The sequence below is a fragment of the Narcine bancroftii genome, chromosome 1, assembly GCF_036971445.1.
Source record: "Narcine bancroftii isolate sNarBan1 chromosome 1, sNarBan1.hap1, whole genome shotgun sequence".
NCBI lineage: Eukaryota > Metazoa > Chordata > Chondrichthyes > Torpediniformes > Narcinidae > Narcine > Narcine bancroftii.
The window spans coordinates 287833719-287855031 of record NC_091469.1 but is presented as its reverse complement, the minus strand read 5'-3'; the positions used below and the strand labels follow the sequence as shown (position 1 = coordinate 287855031).

Genomic DNA, 21313 nt, shown 5'->3' with positions numbered 1-21313 from the left:
GAAATCTTCCAAGATGAATAATGCATGAATCTCCACTTTTAGCTGTTAATCATGTCCACTCAGCCCTGGATGATCTGGATAACAGCAAATACATAAGGCTATTTTCATTGACTGAAACTCAAGAATTCAATTTCATCATTCCTCAGTACTGGTCATCAAGCTTCAAAGCCTGGGCTTCTGCACATCCCACCCCACCCCCCCCCCCCCCCCCCACCCCTCCGCAGCAACTGCATCCTGACTTGCTAATTGGAAGACCACAGTCTGTGCAGTTTGGTAACTATATCTCCTCCTCACAGGCACACCCCAAGGATGTGTGCTTATCCACTGCTCTACTCACTCTAAACCCATGACTGTGTGGCCAGGCACAATTCAAATACCAACTACAAATTTGCCAGTGGCACCGCAGAATCACAGATGGCAACGAGGAAGCGTACAGAGGTGAGATAAATCAGCTAATTGAGTGGTGTCATAATACAATAACAATCTTGCATTCAATATTAGTAAAACTAAGGAATTGATTGTGGACTTCAGGAAGGGTAAACCAGGAGAACACAAACCAGACTTCACTGAGGGGTCAGCAGTGGAGAGGGTAAAAACGTCAAATTCCTGGGTGTCAACATCTCTGAATTTCTATTATATCAATAGAATCATGAAGAAGGCTCACCAGCAGCTGTATTTCGTTAGGAGTTTGAGGAGATTTGGTATGTCACCAAAGATGCTTGCAAATTTCTGCAGGTGGACCATGGAGAGCATTCTGACTGGCTGCATCACTGCTTTTTATGGAGGTGACAATGCACAGGACAGGAACAGGCTACAGAGGGTTGTAAACTCAGCCAGTGCCATCATAGGCATTAGACCACCCTATTAAGGACATCTTTTAGAGGTGGTCCCTCAAGAAAGCAGCCTCTATCCTCAAGGACCCTCACCACCCAGCCCATGCTGTTTTCTCACTGCTACCATCAGGAAGGAGGTACAGCAGCTTGAATGCACACACGCAATGCTACAAAAGCAGCTTCTTCCCCTCCGCCTTCAGATTTCTGAATGAACAATGAACCACAAACACTACCTCACTTTCTCTCTTTTTGACTCCAGTCATTTATTTTTTTCTTAAATCTTGTATTTATGGAATTGTAATTTATTGTAATTTTCACCTTGTTCTGAACAATACAGCTGCTGCAGAACAATAAGCTTCACGACACATGTTCATGACAATAAACCTGTTTCTGAAGTGCTAATATTAACATTCTGAGATAGATCCAGGGCAAATATCAGCACACTCCCAGAAATGATCTGTAAATATTGACACCTTCTCAGGAAACCGTTAAAAGGTTTAAAAATTCACAGAAAGGTTGTGTAAATATTGACACATTTTCACTATTCTCTGAGGATATTGTTAAACTTCCAGGATCCTCTGCAAATGTTGACAGTTCTAGAAATCCTCTGCAAGTGTGGAAATGCTCTATAAACGTAGGAACACTTCCATAAATCCCTGTCAATATTAACACCAACTCTTGGAAATAATAACACAATGCCAAGAATTCCCTGCACAAATTCTAATGCAAATATTAACATCCTCTCAGATAATTTCTTCATATATTGGCACATTTTCAAAAATCTATTGAATTAAATGATGCCTTCATGAGGTTCCCTGCTTTTTCAAGACAGGCCTTACAGAGGAGGTCCCAAAGGGTCATCTCCATTCAAACAATCTGTTGATAGCCCAATCCTAATGTCAGTAATAACAAAGATGTCCAATTTTAAATGCAACCTAGAATAGAGGTGATAGCCCATAATAATGAATAATTATTTGAAATGGTATTAAAACAGTATGTATCCACGCCCTTACTGTGACAGTTCAGGCCTAATAAACAGGCTTGATTGTAGACTTCTAGATCTTTAAAATTTAAAAGCACTTTCTTCTGCTAGAGGATTACATGTAGTGGTCTCTCAAAAATCTAATCATTTTTGACAGCACACTTGTCAATAGTGTTGGGAAATAAGTGCAAAGCCAGCAGAGAAGCTTCCAAAGGCACCCCCTTCTGTCAGAAGACTAAAGCAAGCTAAATAATAAATTTAATTATGTTTTACTATCTACAGTAAAGTGACAAGGTTGCAGAAACATTTGAACATGCACTTGCCCATCTAACAAACTTCAATGTTTGCAAACTACTATAGTTAATGTTAATATATTTTGGGAATTTTACAAAAACATGCAAGAGGAAATCAATTAGTTGTAACACCCAAATCTTCAAGGACTCACCAAGATCTGTTGCCCCTTAATAGAATTCCTCGTAAGCAGGCAGTTTGGTTGCCTGCAGAAAGGAAACAATTTTTGAATAAGCTGTCCACACATCTATTTAACATTTATTTAATTGTTCAACCAGGCAATCCCCCCAAAATGGACGATCCCTGAGAATGTGCAAGATAAAGCATGATGGATCAAGCATTGAGCTAAAACACCAAGGACATGGGTTCAATCTCTACACTGTCTAAGTGTGTGCTGAAACCATGTTGTAAGGTAGCCTCACCTTCAGAACAGTACACATTGCTCCCTCTTTGATGCAGCGAGCTTGGGTCAGCTGTCTACTGACTATGAAGTCTCTTCATTGACCTTTATCTTGGGCAGCAGGTTAGTGTAGCAGTTAGCACAATACTGTTACAGTGCCAGTGATGAGAACCAGAATTCGAATCCCGTGCTGTAAGGAGTTTGTACCTTCTCCCCATGTCTGTGTGGGTTTCTTCCGGGGGCTCCTGTTTCCTCCCACTGTTCGAAACATATTGGGGGTTGTAGATTAATTGGGTGTAATTGGGCAGCACTGTCTCATGGGCTGAAATGGCCTGTTACTGTGCTATATTTCTAAATTTAAACTGATGCACAGTGCCCAATAGCAACTTAAAACACAAAAGGTGCAGATAAATATGAGGCTGTTCAGTTTAAAAGAACTGAACTTTCATACTTCCGTGGACTTGAGAAGATTCTATTGGGTAAAGGACACACCATACTACAGAAAATGTTTTTAATTTTAAATTTCGACGTACATCACAATAACAGGCCCTTCCGGCCCATGAGCTTGTGCCGCCCAATTACACTCAATTGACCTACAACCCCATACATTTTTGGAGGATGGGAGGAAACCGGAGCACCCGGCGGAAACCCACGACGTGGAGAACTTTACGGATGGTGCCGGATTCGACCCAGGTTGCTGGCACTGGGAAAGCTTTGCACTAAGCACTGTGGTAACCCTGACACACTCAAAGGACATCCACTGAGTATTTGAAAATAAGGATACTTTGAAGGAGGCAAAACAGATGAAGTCCCATAATTAGCAGTAAGAACAATGAGCAACTCATCTGTTTTGACGATCTTTAATATGGAATAAATATATTATAGGAGGGACAATAATCTACAGGACACTGAAATAAGTGAAGCTTTTCCATCTGTCTGTTAGAACAGACAAGGGCTTGATTTATTGTCTCATTTGAAAAACAAATGGCAAATCCAATATTAAATCATACTATCAGCAATGCACTAAGTTGTCCCTCAAGTCACTAAGACCATGATACAGAGGCAAGAAGGATACAAAGAGAGCTTCGGCTAACAACGCAAGTGAGTTATTACTGAATGAACATGACCTAATTGATTTATTGATGATAGTAGCAACATAATACATCATTGGGAAAGTTTTTTAATATTTCATTCATTGAGACAAGAGACAAGAGATGGTGCCTTAAGAAAGCAGCCTGCATCCTCAAGGATCCCCACCACCTAGGCCATGCTCTCTTCGCTCTACTCCCATCAGGAAAAAGGTAGCCTGAAGATGAGCACTCAATAGCACAAGGACAGCTTCTTCCCTGCTGCCATCAGATTCCTGAATGATCAATGAACCCAGACACTGCCTCACTTTGACTTCTCATGCACTATTTTTATTTATTTTTCTGTCAGGTGGTTTATTTAAATTTTGCACTGTTAATGCTGCCACAAAACAATTAATTTTGTGACTTGCTCATGACAATAAATTCCGATTGACACTATAGCGACCGTGCTTGCAACACTCAGATCACTTTCGTCATCTTTGCGCAGGGGCCATGCTAACCTTCTCTGTATCGTCCCAATTTTAATACATGTGTGCTGCTGAAGTGAGCACCATACTCAGATCACTTTCTCCATTGGATTTAATTCTACTATATGAATTTTACAGAATATGTTGTGGCTATGAAGGAATGCCATTCATGACCATTTGTATGTTAGAAAAGTACTAAAACATTTAAGTCACAACCAAGGTAGTTAGGAATCCTCTATCCAGGGAGTTTACATTTAGATTTCAGATTTATTGTCAGAGTACATACATGACATCACATGCAATCCTGAGATTCTTTTGTTCCTGTAGAAGAATTACCACTAATCGGTATTGCAAAATAAACTGTGCACGGCGTAAACATGTAAACAAATAGATAATGAATATAAACAAATTGACTATGTCATAAAAGAGAACAAAAAGAAAATCAATAAAGTGCACAAGTAAGAGTCCTTAAATGAGTCTCTGATTGAGTTTGTCATTGAGGAGCCTAATGGTGGAGGGGTGGCAGCTGTTCCTGAACCTGGTGGTGCGAGTCTTGTGGTGCCGATAGAATAGAGCGTGTGTTGGGTGGTGAGGGTTTATGATGATTGCTGCTGTACTCTGGCAGCAGCGTTCCCTGTAGATGTACACCACCATAGTGGGGAAGGTTTTTGCCTGTGATGTCCTGGACTGTGTTCACTACCTTTTGAACGGCTTTATGCTCAGGTTATTAGTGTCCCCATACCAGACCATGATGCAGCCGGTCAGCACATTTTCCACCACATTGCTGTAGAAATTTGCCAGGGTTTCTGGTGTCATATCAAACTCTGCAATCTCCTGAGGAAGTACAAGCGCTGACGCGCTTTCTTCACGATGCCACTGGTGTGCTGTGTCCAGGAACGATCCTTCGAGATAGTGACTCCCAAGAACTTAAAATTGCATAGAGCACAGAACGTTACAGCACAAGTACAGGCCCTCAGCCCATGACTGATATAAACCTACTCAAATCTAAACCTTCCCTACCTTACAGCCATAACCCTATATTTTTCTTGTATATATGTGGTAAGAGTTTTTTAAATGTTCCTATTGTACCAGCTTCCATCACCATGCCTGGTAATGTACTGCAAGCAGCCACTACTCTCTGTGTAAAAACTTATTCCTGGTGTCTCCCCTAAACCTTTTTTTGCACTATTTCTTCCATATTTTTAAAATGTATTTACAGAATTGTAATTTTGCACCTTGTTCTGCACAATATTGCTGCGGTAAACAACAAATTTCATGACACGTTCATGACAATAAACCTGATTCTGATTAAGTCATTGAGTTATATAGCACGTAAGCAGGCTATTTGGCCCATCTTGTTCATGCCAAGGACAACAACAGGCCTTTACAGAACTGGTCAACAATCCCAATTATTAAACCTACCACAAGATATTAAAGAGCAGCTTAAACTTTGAAACTTATTTTGAAATTTCCAAAATATTTTACCAATGCTGTTTGCACCAGAAATAACTACTTTTTGTCCAGAGCTAATCTGAAGGGCAGGATGGTCCTGCAACAGTTAATGCTCCTCCATGCTGTTCCTGGGACCTTAATCCAAACCTTATCTCAGGTGTGCCTGTGTAATTTGCATATTCTCCATGAAACTATATGAGTTTTGTCTGAATGCTATGGTTTTGTTGCACTTCCCAAAGGCATATCTATAAGATAATTGGTGCGTGTAACTTGCCTCCTGGTTGGCTGTGTAGAAGAAATTTAAAGGGAGGTTTTTTGAGCATGTGAGATGCACGATGTTAAAGGAAAATATGTGGGGAATTGGGTACTCAGGCCCAGCAAAGACTTGAATTTAAATTTAAATTTTAAACTTAGGGATACAGCACAGAAACCGACCCTTCTGGCCCAAAAGCCTGTGTAGCCCAAATACACCAATTAATCTACAACCTGTGCTCGCTTGCCTTCGGCAGTGCAAATACTAAAATTGGAACGATAGAGAGAAGATTAGCATGGTCCTTGCACAAGGATGACATGCAAATTTGTGAGGCATTCCCTGTTTTTTAAATAAAAAAAGTCTACAACCCCCATACGTTTTTTTTGACGGGTGGGAGGAAACCCATGCAGACATGGGGAGAACGTACAAACAGCTTACAGACAGCGCCAGATTAGAACTGGGGTTGTTGGTGCTGTAATAGTGAACTGTTGAGGATGGAGTGGAGACAACGCTGGTGGAAGCGTTCTAGGAGCCATAGGTGATGCCGGTAGAGGACCCATGATTCGGAGCCGAACAGGAGTGTGGGCATGACAACGGCTCTGTATACGCTTATCTTTGTGAGGTTTTTCAGTTAGTTGTTTTTCCAGACTCTTTTGTGTAGTCTTCCAAAGGCGCTATTTTCCTTGGCGAGTCTGTTGTCTATCTCGTTGTCGATCCTTGCATCTGATGAAATGGTGCAGCCGAGATAGGTAAACTGGTTGACCGTTTTGAGTTTTGTGTGCCCGATGGAGATGTGGGGGGACTGGTAGTCATATTGTCGGACTCTGGCTTTACCTTACTCTTAATTTAGTCTATGTGTAGCCTGAGTCCAGCGTGTTCTTTGAATGAAGTGATAGGAGAAGGTATTCGGTTCAACAGTCAATTTATTACACAGCACAAGAATAAAACTTAACAGAGCTCTGGGTCAATCGTTAGTTCATAGGTCACCTGCACAGTGAGCTACTCCCCAAGACTGACCCCTATTGTCCAGTTGGCTCAGGTTATATAGATCAACCTTATCATACAGAACAAAAGTTGGCTTCCAAATCTCTTGGTGCCTGCCACATTGACCACCGCCAGTGGGCTGATATCGCCTCAAACCGTACATCTTGGCACCTCACAGTTTGGCGGGCAGCAACCTCCTTTGAAGAAGACCGCAGAGCCCACCTCACTGACAAAAGGCAAAGGAGGAAAAACCCAACACCCAACCCCAACCCACCAATTTTCCCCTGCAACCGCTGCAACCGTGTCTGCCTGTCCTGCATCGGACTTGTCAGCCACAAACGAGCCTGCAGCTGACGTGGACATTTACCCCCTCCATAAATCTTCGTCCGCGAAGCCAAGCCAAAGAAAAGAAGAATAGTGAACTAACCATACTGCCCTTGATGGGATGAATGGCTTTCATATGCATTATTAGGAATTACAAATTAACTATGAGGATTTGCATGTACTTCAGAGAATTCAATTTGATTATTCAATATGATTTTACGAAAACAAAACATGGTTGTTGGAAATCTGAAATATTTTAGTTTGAACTGTATATGTGGGAAGAATAACATTAAAAATTTCAGGTTGATGACCTTTCATCAGAAGGATTCCTGATGTTTACAATGGAGTGAAAAATGATCTGATCTATACTGTTTCAAATTGTTTCAACCTAGTGAGATAAAGAGATCAACAGGTCAGCCAGTAAATTTTCCAGGTCAAAACCCTGCATCAGGACTGAGAGTGTAACGGGGAGATAACCAGTATAAAGAGGTGCGGGGGAAGGGTAAGGCAGGAGGAAGCAAGTGATAGGTGGATCCAGGTGAGGAGAGATTGATAGGAAGATGGAGCTAGGTAGATAGTGACAGAATCTGAGTGGAGATAACAAAGGCCTACAAATTATGGAGTCTGATAAGTGGAACCAGATAAGGGAGTGGTGGTGGGCAAATGGGAATAATGGGTTGAGTGTGTAGATAATAGGCAGATGGAACCAAGTAAGGAACAAGAATAAAACTGGGTAACAGGAGGCAGAACTGGAGATGTACTAGTGTTGTGAAAATTAAGGACTGTTGTTGACGAGGTTGGTATTAGTGCAGAATACGATTACACCTGGGATGGTCGGAGTATACAATCAGAAATAATATTTGATCTACAGACAAAAGAACTGAAATCAAAATTCTGCAGACTGGTTCCTGCTCAAATCTCATTCTTTTTTTTGAAGCTATCTGCCTTCCTCCAGAATTGCAAGCTGCAGCAAGGTTTTATTAAATCCCTGAAAAGAATTTTTCTCATGTGTTGTTTAAATTTGGGCCTTCACACAGGACAGCTGTAAGCTCGGGCAAATCTTTCCTTGCTCACCAGGTGATTAGAACATGGAACCATCTTCCATGTTCAGGTGAATAACACAGATGCATAAAGAGAGAAAGGAATAGAAGGATACGGAAATAGGGTTGAATTAATTTAAATGGGAGGAGGGTTTTGTGAGCACGAACGCCAACTTTGACAAGCCCTGCTTAGATGGGCTATGCAATTTTACATAACCAATCCTGGAACGTTCAGTTGGGGAGTCACTGCTCAAGCTCTTTGACTGACAGGAGCCACCAACTATATCCCCTCCCTCCACCTCAACCCACCGTGTACTTCAAGACTCATTAAAAATGATGCGTTGCATCCCAGCTCTGGGCATGTGACTATTTGCTTTATTAGAACAACTAAAGTGAATGCAAATACTGCTGTCAAAACTGATGCACCAATTTCAAATAAAACATACAGCCAGAAAAGGATGCATCCTTGATCAATTCCGCTGATGTCGCTTTAAGTTTACAGTCTCCCATATTAACATCATCCACCAAACTGAATCCTAGAAAATACTTTCTGCAAAATCTAATTGCAACCACAAATTATACTGCTTTGGCCATAAAGTTAGTTTGACCAAAACATTGGTGATATGGAGGGCCAGCCTTCTAATCAATAAAATATTTGCGGTGCAATGATGTATAAAATGCTGTGGCTTCTTACAGGAGCTGCAAATAGCTTTCAAATTACAGGACTTTATCTGTGATACTGAAACAATTACAAGTGTAAAAGGAAATGTGGGTAATTAAAAGGCAATTTCTGTGCATTAGGATCACAGCATCTTCAGAGACTGTGTACTGATTTGCTTGTCTTCAGCTGCTAGATGTTTATTTTCTTGCTTTGCTGATGTACAGTCCCATCAATGATGACATTTAAATGAACGAGTATTCAACACAAATGTGATCATTTGTACTACATCCAATGTGGCACCATACTGAGATGATTATTGCTGCCGGCCTGTCAATGGTGGCCCAAAGGGGAAAAAAGGAGGTAAAATTTTACCAATTTACATTTTTCATGATGAATATTTATGCAAAAGGCGATCTGATTTTGCTCTGATCTCACCTGAATCATGCGGATCAACAAAGACCAATTGAGCGGTAGTTAATGTTAAAAAAAAATCAGATCCACAATAGTCTACAGCTGTTCTGCATGGTTTTTTTTATTGCAGCATGAAAGCAACAAAAAACAAAAGTGCATTTATTTTCAAAGTCCAAGTGATTCGGGAAATGGTTTGTTTACCATTTTTAACCATCTCGATGTAACAACTGCAACTGCAGCAATTAGTGAAATGTCAGTGATAAATGCAATCTACATCAGCATGTTTGATGAGAATTATATTATTTTAGAGTGAGAGATGTCTGACTGGATGTCGCAGTGTGGAGCACAGCAGCAGATATGTTGACTGACATTAAATACGGCAAGGTGTCATTTTACCTTTTGAATTACAATTTTATTTGTTGAGAGTACACATCAACATGTAAATAGTATACATACTTTGCATTCTCAGAATTTTTCAAGGAGTGATTGTTTTTTGTAATGACATTAAAATTGATTTGAACAACAGAATACCTTCTATTTGTGCTGAGCTTCTCATTTAGAAATGACCATTAACCTGGCTGTGCCTAACAATAAGACATCATAGGATGGTAGAAAATCATCAACTCTCATTTAATGAAGCTTTATAACTAATATTTGAAAGTACATTAGAAAACCAAGCTACATGAAGAGTTAATACACCTTTTTCTCAGCTGCAAATTTAGGTTAGCTATAAGTAATCATATTTTGGTGTCTTGCAGAATAGCTTTTAAAAATAGGTCAGGATGAATTTCTCTGAGAGAGAATCACTTGAGGTATTCATAAATTTGTTGGTATCATTAGGATCCAGAGCTCTTTCCACCTAACTTCCTCAGTACACCGTTATATTTTTATGGCGGCACAGTTAGCTTAGTGGTTAGCGCAACGCTGTTACAGCGCCAGTGATCAGAACTGGGGTCCGAATCCTGCACTGTCTGTAAGGAGTTTGTACATTTTCCCTGTGTCTGCTTGAGTTTTTCCCAGGAGCTCTGGTTTGATCCCATCGTTCAAAAACGTACCAGGGGTGTTGGTCAATTGGGTGTAATTGGACAGCACAGTCTCAAGAGTTGAAAGGGCCTGTTACCATGCTGTATGTCTAAATTTAAATTTATATAATTAGAGTATGTTCCTGAGCTATTCCTGAAGTTGCCTTCTGGTGGAAGAGGGGTGCATCTAATCCTACTGCTGCAGGAATAAGGATAAAGGCGTACATTTTGGGACCATGGTGAAAACAGAGGCTTGCCTAAATTATGTGTGTATTGATAAAGTACTAGTGCGAGTGTTAGTGCCAATCCTGACCACTGGAGGGAGACGGGAGATGAGCTGTGGCATCTTAGTTAGATTAAAAATGGATGCCTCCATGTGGTCTTTTATGTGTGTGCTACAGCCACAAACGAGCCTGCAGCTGACGTGGACTTTTACCCCCTCCGTAAATCTTCGTCCGCGAAGCCAAGCCAAAGAAAACAATAAAAGAAACATCACAATGTGCCCAAGACAAGCTATTCTCAATGGGGGCCATATGCCCCACCCCCTTCCCAGGGGCCACAGAAGGGGGGCATGGACAAAAATCCTTAATAAGGGGCCCCAATGTCTTTAGGGGGCAGGAGTGAAGTATGGACGAAACCAACTAAACTTGACTGTTTCACAGGGAAGGGGGTTCATTAAGTTTGAATAGTGTCCTTATGGGGCCATAGCCAAATAAAAAGTTGAGAATGGCTGACCTGGTCCATACACTCAAAGAATCTAATTCTGCATTGGCAATGAAGAGGTATTTTTCTTTAGCTGATTTTCTTCTGGTCTGTTCAAAAATAGATAGCTCAGCAAAAGAAAATTCCCAGAAGTTAACCTCAGCTCTGAGGAAAAGTTGTGTTGGCCTTTCAGTCCGGAGCCTCCATGATCATACAACTACACACAGATTGCTGCCAGTCATATTCAATAACAATAGATTATATTTATACAGCACCCTCAATGCTGTAAAATACACCAAGGTGCTTTGTTCAGTCTAGGAAGTTAATGAATACTGTAAGAATCCATCAATTATAAAGAATACATTTTGGAATAATTAATCATTTTCTATTGTACAAGATCACGAAGGAACCATTTACTCATTGGACATTTTGTCATACAATTGCTTTGCACATTCAGCCAGATTTGAAGCCTAAACAGTGGAAACAGGAGACAATATCATGAACATTCCTAATGATTGCTTTCTGTGACAACAATGTAAAGAATCAATCAAAAGCTAGCTCACTTGATATGAATGTATGTTAACTGATTAGCTACCCAGGCACAATTGATGTATTTTGATTTGTATGAAACAGTTTGTGAATGATGGAAATCTATTATTTTAGTTATATTTGTGCAATTATTGGTGAAAATTTAACATTAACAAGAAATAAGGCTGAATTTTACATTTTACCAAGGCTGAATTGGTAGGAAGGGTTGAAGAGGATATGGGCCAAATGCAGGGAAATGGGACTAGGCCAGAATGACCACTTGGTCAGCATGGACGAGTTGGGCTGAAGGACCTGTTCTAAACTATATAACAATGACTCTCATGTAGTATTACATTTCTGATTCATTGCATGCCAATAAATATGATCTGATCTGTCCTGATTGGGTCAGATACTTATTTGCAGTGGCTGCATTGACAAAGAGATTTGGAATGTGCAGAGCAGGAAGTCATAGCTGGCAAGTCAGACTGGGCATGACTTCCACTTCCAGGGTGATAAAAAGAATAACATGAGGAGAAATAAAACATCAAATTAGAATCAAGATTCCTTTATTGTCATGTAAATTGTGCAGAACATACAATATAACATGAAATTGCCTTCAGCCTTCCATAAGGCCAGAGACGCCATTAGTATCTTTTGGTGCCCCTTAGAGTATGAGAGAAAGAGAAACAAAAGAGTTCCTTTAGAGACACTGAGTGTCCGTAGCTTCACCTCCAGTACTCTCACAGCCTCTGAAGTTCGATCAGATGCAACCCATGGTCCAGATCTAAACACAATCAGTAGGCTTTCAGTTGCCAAGGCCCTTCGGGAGCCCTCAGCTCCCTCTTGAATCCTAGCTCCGATACCTGATTCCCATAAGCCAGTCTCCATCAGCCCACAATCTGTGTGGGTCCCCCGACCGCAAGTCACCCACAGCCTGTGTGGGACCCTCAGCTGCAGAGCCCCTTGCTGGTCCGCTTCCATAGTCCTGGGGTTGGGGGGGGGGGGTTGCAGGGGGAATGCCCTGCATATATTACAAAAGTGGCACTTCTAACCCCCCAGTCTGATGCTGCCACCAACCCTCCCAGTCCACCATCACTGCAACCACCCCCGTGTCCGACGATGCTGTGGCACCACCCCCCGCCACCCTACCCCCGGTCCAACACAGCCAAAAAATCAGTGCAGACCACCATTCAACCACTGACTCACCATCTGGTATGTGTCATGGTGCCTTTTTTATGTGTTCATTCTCCCTAACTTAAGAACCTGACTATGCCCCTGCATGTAAGGTTGTCCCTCTGCTTCTCCTTCTCAATTGGGGGGGGGGGTGTTTTCCCCATTTTTGGAGCCCTACACTCTAGAGGCCGCTGCTGAGCACAGGCACCATCATCTTGGTTGCAGGATTTTAGTTTTAAAACCCTTTCTGCTCTTTAACAGGCCATTTAACGACTATACAGACCCCCTGGCATTAGGACCTGCTAGTTGAAACCTTCAGAGCAGTGCTGGGTCTCCACTCTCCTTGGTCCACACCAGTGGCAGTGTTGCCATTACAGCAGCTCCACCATTTTTCTTCTTCTATAACCATATAACAATTACAGCACAGAAACAGGCCATCTTGGCCCTTCTAGTCCGCACCGAACCAAGTCCTCTGCTCTAGTCCCACCTACCTGCACCTTGCCCATTACCATCCATTCCCCTCCCATTCATATACCAATCCAATTTTTCCTTAAATGACAAAATAGACCCTGCCGCCAGTACTTCTCCCAAAAGCTCATTCCACACAGCCACCACTCTCTGAGTAAAGAAGTTCCCCTCATGTTACTTCCAAACTTTTGCCCCTTAACTCTTAACCTCTTGTTTCAATCTCTCCTACCCTCAAGGGAAAAAGCCTATCCACATCAACTCTTATCTATCCCTCTCATAATCATAAATACTTCTATCAAATCCCCCCTCAACCTTCTATACTCCAAGAAATAAAATCTGCTCAAACTTTCTTTGTAATCTAGATTCTGAAACCCAGGTAACATTCTCGTAAATCTTCTCTGCACTCTCTCTATACCGTTTCTATCCTTCCTATAATTCAGTGACCAGAACTGCACTCAATATTTCAGATTTGGCCTCACCAATGCCTTGAACAGTCTCAACATCACTTCCCAACTCCTGTATTCTATACATTGATTTATAAAGGCCAACATACTAAAAGCCTTCTTCACCAGCTTGAAGACAAGCTGCGACGTGTCCAGACAGAAGATAAGATGCTAGTGTTGGGGTGCATTGTAACAGTACAAGAGATCACAGACTGTTAAATCAGAGTAGGAGTGTGATGAAGAATTACCATGGCAAGCAACAGGAAGCCAGCGCAGACTGAATGCAGGTGCTCTGCAAACCAATGACCTGATCTGCATTTAGTTCAGTGGTTTTCAACCTTTTTCTTTCCACTCACATACCACCTCAAGTAATGCCTATGTCATAGGTGCTCTGTGATTACTTAAGGTGGTATGTGAGTGGAAAGAAAAAGGTTGAAAACCACTGTTTTAATCATCCCTCATTGACTCGTTATGTGCACGGTTTCAGAACTCCAAAGGAAATGGCCCAATGACAATTTTTCTCAAGCAAAATATTTCAGTAACAATTGGGTCTAGAGCAGAGGTTCTCATTATGTTACCCCTGACATCTCCTCTGCACCTACTCCTCAGCACCTTAAACCCGTGTCCTCTTGTGGCAACCATTTCAGCCCTGGGAAAAAGCCTTTCACTATTTACATGATCAATGCCTCTCATCATCTTTTACACCTCAGTTAGGTCACCTCTCATCCTCTGTTGCTCCATGGAGAAAAGGCCAAGTTCAATCCACCTGTTTTCATAAGGCATGCTCCCTAAACCAGGCAACATCCTCGTAAATCTCCTTTGCACCCTTTCTATGACCTTCACATCCTCCCGGTAGTGAGGCGACCAGACTGCACACAGTATTCCAAGTGGGGTCTGACCAGGCTCCTACAGAGCTGCAACATTATCTCTCGGCTCCTAATTTCAATTCCATGATTAATGAAGGCCTTCTTAACCGCAGAATCAACCTGCACAGCTGCTTTGAGCATCCTATGGACTTGGACCCCCAAGATCCCTATGGTCCTCTTATCATTAATACTATATTCTGCCATCATATTTTACCTACCAAAATGAACCACCACATTTATCGGGGTTGAACTCCATCTGCCAATTCTCAGTCCAGTTTTGCATCCTATTACTGCCCCGCTATAACCTCTGACAGCCCTCCCCACTATCCACATCACCCCCAACCTTTGTGTCATCAGTAAACTTACTAACTCATCCCTCTATTCCTCTTCCAGGTCATTTATAAAAATCACGAAGAATAAAGGTCGTAGAACAGATCCCTGTTGTCATGAACAAGCCACTGGTCACTCACTTCCATGCAGAATTTGACCTGTCAATAACTACTCTTTGCCTTCTGTGGGCAAGCTAGTCCTGGAGCAACAAAGTAATATCCCCTTGGATCTCATGTCTCCTTACTTTCCCAATAAGCCTTGCATGGGGAAGGCTTGAAGGCTTATCAAATGCCTTGCTGAAATCCATTTACACTACATTGACTGCTCTTCCACTACTTTGAATATAACCATCTATTCCAGTAATATCAGATGGGATGTTAAATGGTTGTCCTGATTTTCTATTTTGATCTATCTGTAAATCCATTTCCTTTTTAGATTTGGAGAAAGACAATTTGCAGCTCACTTCACTAAAACTAAAACTGTAAGTTCCTGCTCCTGAGATGTTCTTAAGGCAGGATATTCCAAAAATTCAAGATCCATCAGCCAATATCTGTTTGTCAATTGTGCTTCTGCCTCCGTGTCCTGTGGAGCTTGTTAACTGATTTGCCGCAAACCTCATTGGAAGACAATGATCTAGGTACTCGTGTTGAACTGTTGTTATGTTGGCTTACTTGAAGAGTGCAAAGCATTCACCCAATTATCAGTAGACAGCCCAGCCTGATTTTATGGCCAAGAAGCATTTACCTACTTGTATATGGCATCAAGTATACAGATTATACGTAAACTAGGAAATAATTAATAAAGCACTTCAAGGAAATGAAAAGATTGACTACACCTGATTGTAGCATGCCTGTATGAAGAAATGTCATAATGCAGCAACAAATTAATTAATCAGCTTTATGCTGGAGCCTTTATTCACGTGGAATACACTGTCCAGTGCTGTTCCCTTTTAATATCTTACAATTTTTTACATTTCCCTTTCTCAGCTAGCTACCTAATTAAAAAATATGAAGGTTTAATTGTTAGGTACTATGAGTTTCCTCTAGTCATTGCATTGCTGGGGTCTTTCAGGCAGGCACAAGTACTGATGATATTGAGCCTACCCATCAGGATGCAATACCCAGTCTTATAAGACTGTTATCAACAGTGTTTTACTCATGAATTATGAGTATTTTATCATGTGAACCTCATGACTCACAAAATGTCTAATAATATGTCTGAAAGAATCCTTTCAGGGATAATAAAAAGGATGAAATGTGGTGGAAGTATCTAACAGCGAGGAATTAATACATATTTAAGCATCACGAAGAGGTTGCCAGAACCACGAACAAGGGAAACCATGTGAATATGTTCACCATTTACACTTTATCATTTCAATGCGATGTGCTCTTGTGCAATTTGAATAATAAAATCTGAAAACAAAGGTCTGTATCTACACATAATACAAGTAGTGTATCAAAATGGATTTATGATTATAAGGGCTTTGATTCAAATCCAGGATTTGGAGAGGAAAATATTCAGGAAAAATGTATATTTATAAAACTTATCAATCTACTTTGAAAGACACTACAGCAGTGTGATTTACACATTACAAGGTACTAAATGAGTACTTTGCATTGGTTTTCACCATGGAACTTCAAAATGTATGGTTAATTTGGTTGTAATTGAGCAACGTGGGTTTAAATTGTTGGAATCAGCATCTACCGTGCGTAAATAAAATTTTAACATTTAAAATGTTAAATTTAAATTTAAAATTTAAGGAAAGGCATTTGGAGGATAGTAAGAGTAGTTTTGAGACTACAAATTTGTTCGGGCATTTTGCTATCAAGAAAGAGATTCTGCTGAGTCATTTGAAGAGCATTAAGTTGTATAACTCTCCAGGGCTTGATGAGATATATCCCAGGGTATTAAAAGTGCAAGAGTGGAGATTGCTGGGGCCTCAGTGAAGATCTTTGTGTTCTCCCTAGCAATGGGCAAGACCCCAGCAGATTAGAGGGAAACCAATGTTCTTCCTTTGTTTAAAAAGTAGGATGGTGAGACTTATATCAGTGGTAGGAAAGCTATTGAGATGATACTTAGGGGTGGAATTTACAGATATTTGGAAAGAAATGGTCATATTAAGGACAGACAGGATAGCTTTGTGTGGGCAGGTCTTGTCCTATAAATTTGACAGATTTTTGAGCAGGTGATGATGTAGGTGATGAGGGTAGGGCAGGGGACATTGTTGACATGGATTTTAATAAGGCATTGGACGTAGTCTTTCATGGCAGACAAAGGATAGTGGTGTGATTCTGGCTGGAGGCCCATGACCAATGGTGTTCAGAATCAGAATTTATTGTCACGAACAAGTCACAAAATTTGTTTTTTTGTGGCAGTATTATTATGCAAACATTTATATAAACCATCTCACAACAATAAATAAAAGTAGTACATGAAAAGTCAAAGTCAAGACAATATCTGTGGTTCATTGTTTATTCAGGAATCAGATGGCAGCAGGGAAGAAGCTGTCCTTGTGCCCCTGAATGCTTGTCTTTAGGCTCCTGTACCTTTTACCCCAATTGTGATGTAAATGTGACTTGAATGGAAAGGCAGATAGGTGGGTTAGCATGTTTACAGATGATATAAAGATTAATGGAGTTGTTGTCAGAGAGCAGCCAGAGGATATAGCCTTTACAGGTTTAAATCATTTACAGATATGGTCAGAAAAATGCCAGATGCAGTTTAACAAGTGTGAAATTACCCCATTACAGGAAGATGTGGAGGCTTTGGAAAGGACACAAAAGAGATTTACTAAGATGCTGTCTGGGTTAGAGAGTGAGCTATAAGGTCAGTTTGGATAAACTTGGGTTGTTTTCTCAAGAATATCAGAGGCTGATTGGAAACTTACAAAGTTAGGAGAGGCATTGATAGGTTAGTCAATCAGAATCTTTCTCACAAGATAAAAATGGCACATATTAAAGTACATGAATTTAGGGCAAGGGGAGGATAGATGAAAGGAGATATGCGTGGTAAGTTTTATACACAGAGTGGTGAGTGTTTAGAATGGGCTGCCTGGGGTAGTGGTGGAAGCTGATATGATCATAGCTTAAGAGATTTTGAAGTGGGTATATAAATATGCAGGGAATGGAGGGAAATGTAGCCTATGCAAGCAGCAGAGATTTAGTTTAATTTGGCATCTGATCAGTAGATATCAAGGGCCAAAGGCTCTGTTCCTGTGCCATGCTGTTCTATGTTATTATGACAAATGGTTGGATACAAATGAAATATTGATGAACTTATGATCTTTTTGAGGAGCGCTATCTTTTCATTCAAAATCTACGTTGCTTTGCATCAATGAATTATTACAAACTTTTCAGAAATATTTGCCTTCATTAATTTATTTTGACTTTTGGGCAATGGATTGGCAATAGAAGGTGTTAAACTTTCTATCTTTGGTGTGCTAAATAGTGCAAAATGTGGTGTTAAACAAACTGGAACACATATGAACAGTGAAATTGGGATCATTGCTTAAAGAAATTACTATTACAGTTTACTCCCTTGGATAATTATGCAAAGTTAAACTGCACATTTTATTGATAATGCAGTGTGGTGAAACGCTGGACACTCATTAATCTGGTTTCGCCCTGTCCTGTGGCTGTAACCATGGCTCCTCCCTCTTGACTCTGTATAAAGGTTCCAACACCATAACCCCTCCCCAGAAAGCCTGGGTCACAGTACAGGATGACCCTTCAAGTTTATTGTAAATAAAAGCCTATAGTTTTTAAACTCTGATCTTTTGAGTTATTGATAGTGCATCAATTTTATTTACAATATTTTATTTCCAACGATGAAACAACTCTTGAAGCCTGATAAGTTGGAGGTCAACCCACAATCGTCAAAAACCTCAAACTGATCTGAACTCTGGCTACACTGTTTTGAGGTATTTCTACAGAACTTCACCAGCGTCATGCCCACGGAGGCAAGCAAGCTGCACCTACTCTTCTCCTGGGTTGGACATTGAGTATTCCCAATGATCAGGGACTCCTCAACGTACATGGAGGCAATAAACATACTCAAGGACTAGTACAGGGAGAAAGTCAATGAGGTATTTGCCAGGCATAAGCTGGCTACCTGCAGAAAGCAACCAGGTGAATTGAGTGACAAGTTCTTCCAGGCCTTGCGTGGACTTGCATGAGCGTGCAACTTTCAGTTCGTGTCGGCCACCAAAAACACGGAGGACATGATCCGAGATGCCTATGTCACGGGCGTCAGGTCGGACTACATGCAACAAGTCTACTTGAGCAGAGTAAGTTGGTCTTAAAAGGGCGATCAACCATGAAATCGCTGGAGATCACCCTTCATAACATGGAAGCTCTTGATAAATTGGAGCGGGTTCCACATGGGAGTCACTATCATGGAATGCGGGTTTACAGGCCAGCAGCCTGCTACCATGTTCAATGAGCGAACCCACCAAGGCCGCAGTTATCCAGGAGCACCTGAAGTCCTACTTTTATGGCCAATCAAAGCATCCCCAAAAACGCTGCCCAGCAAAAGACGCTACATGCTCGAAGTGCAGAAAGAAGGGATATCACACGAAGGTATGTCGATTGCACCTGCCTTCCAGTTGCAGCACCATAGCGCGCGCAGCATGGGAGCTGCTATATTGGCCACTGTCATCTTCTGGGGACAATCACACCACAACATGGGAATTGCCATTTTGAATGCTGACAACTTCCGGAGATAACCATGGGTGTCATCATTATGCTCCGAGACTACAAGTCAACAAGGGTTAGACCACAAACCGACACTAGCCTCTATTGTCCTGGACAAAAACAGTCCACATCAACTCTCCTGGTCTATAATGGACATCTCATCAACGATCAGGTGACAAGATGCCTTTTCGATATCGCAGCGCTGAGAGTTTTATCCACCTCAATAAGGTGCAGCATTACTACAAAGTCACCCTGGCCTCAAAGTCCCACTCAGCCGAGATCTGCAGCCACACCACTGTGATACTGACCATGTGGGGCATGACTTACAAGGACTTTAAGCTCTTCATCATGCCACAGCTCTGCCCACCAGTGCTGCTGGGGTTGGACTTTCAGTGCCACCTCAAGAGGGTCACAATGCAATATAACTTTCCCTTTCCCCCTTCACAGTCGACAACCTGCAGTTCTTCAGCACGTCACCCTGCTACCCCCCACCAACCCACTCGTGGTCTCTCTACTCTCCGTATCAATCCCCAACCACTGTTCGTGAGCCTTACCCCCAAGTGTAAACCAGCCACTACAAAAAGCAGGTGATACAGTGAAGAGGACAGGGTATTTATTAAAGCGGAGGTCTGGAGACTCCTGAATGATGAGATCATCAAGGTCAGAGCCAGCCCATGGAGAGCCTAAGTGGTGGTGGTCAAGGGTGGGGGTAATCACAGAATGCTGATTGATTAAAGCCAGACTATTAACTGCTATACACAGCTGGATGCATATTCCCTCCCTCATATTCATATTCAATCAAATTGCCTAAAATCATGTATTTTCCATAATTGACCTGAAATCCACCTACCACCTGCTCCCCATCTGTCTGGAGGACTGCCAGTACACCACCTTTGATGCAGGTGGCCACTCTACCATTTCCTCAGGATTCCCTTCAGTGTTACCAACAGTGACTCCATATTCCAACGGGAGACAGACCAGATGGTGGACCAAAAAGGCCTGTGGGCCACCTTCCCCTACCTGGATAGCATCACTATCTATGGCCACGACCTGCAAGATCATGACGCCAACCTCCAGAAATTCCAAATACCCAAACTTTGCCTATGACAGGGATAAATGTGTTTTTAGCACTACTCGCCTGGCGATCCTTGGCTGTGTTGTGGAGAATGAAGTCACTGGCCATGATCCTGACCGCATGTGCCCACTGCTAGAGCTACCCCTTCCCCACAGCCTCAAGGCCCTGAAAAGGTGCCTGGGGTTTTTTCCTACTACACCCAATGGGTGCCTAATTATGTGAACAAAGCCTGCCCCCTTATCAAGTCCACATCCTTCCCCCGACAAGAGAGGCTCAGGCAACCTTTAGTTGCATAAAAGAAGACATTGCTAAAGCTGCAATGTGTTCAGAGGATGTATCTGCCCTGTTTCAGGTTTTGCCCTGGCCACCACCCTGAACCAGGCAGGTCAGCCCATGGCTACCTTCTCCTATTTCCTCCAGGGCCCTGAAATCCAACACTCCTCCTTCGAGAAGGAGGCCCAGGCAATAGCTGAGGTGTGCAGCACTGGAGGCATTTTGAGGTGGAGAATCGAAATCTCAACATATAACTACAATATCCTGTATCGGCCGGGAGCCCTCAGATGCCCTGTCCCAAGGGATGTGCCAATGCCCAGATAGACTGCCTCAAAATCCTCTACAATGACCTCTGCCACCCCAGTGTCACAAGATTTTTGCACTTCATCAAATCTCATAAACTGCTGTACTCCATTGGGAATGTTAGAGACATGACCAGGGACTACTGGGTCTGTGCAGAGTGCAAACCGCACTTCTACCAACCGGATAGGGCACACCTGGTGAAAGCCACACGGCCTTTCAAACACCTGAGTATGGATTTCAAGGGCCTACTTCC

General features: G+C 41.9%; 2 non-coding genes and 1 pseudogene across 2 annotated transcripts; 1 reads left to right on the top strand and 2 right to left on the bottom strand.

Annotated features, from left to right (window-relative positions):
• Nucleotides 1-21313, bottom strand: part of LOC138756351 (doublecortin domain-containing protein 1-like) — a 340682-nt pseudogene that overhangs the window by 70536 nt on the left and 248833 nt on the right.
• LOC138752149 (U6 spliceosomal RNA) lies at nucleotides 4036-4145 on the bottom strand. Its single transcript, XR_011350412.1, has one exon. It is a non-coding gene; the product is annotated as a U6 spliceosomal RNA (small nuclear RNA).
• LOC138752122 (U6 spliceosomal RNA) lies at nucleotides 6008-6113 on the top strand. Its single transcript, XR_011350394.1, has one exon. It is a non-coding gene; the product is annotated as a U6 spliceosomal RNA (small nuclear RNA).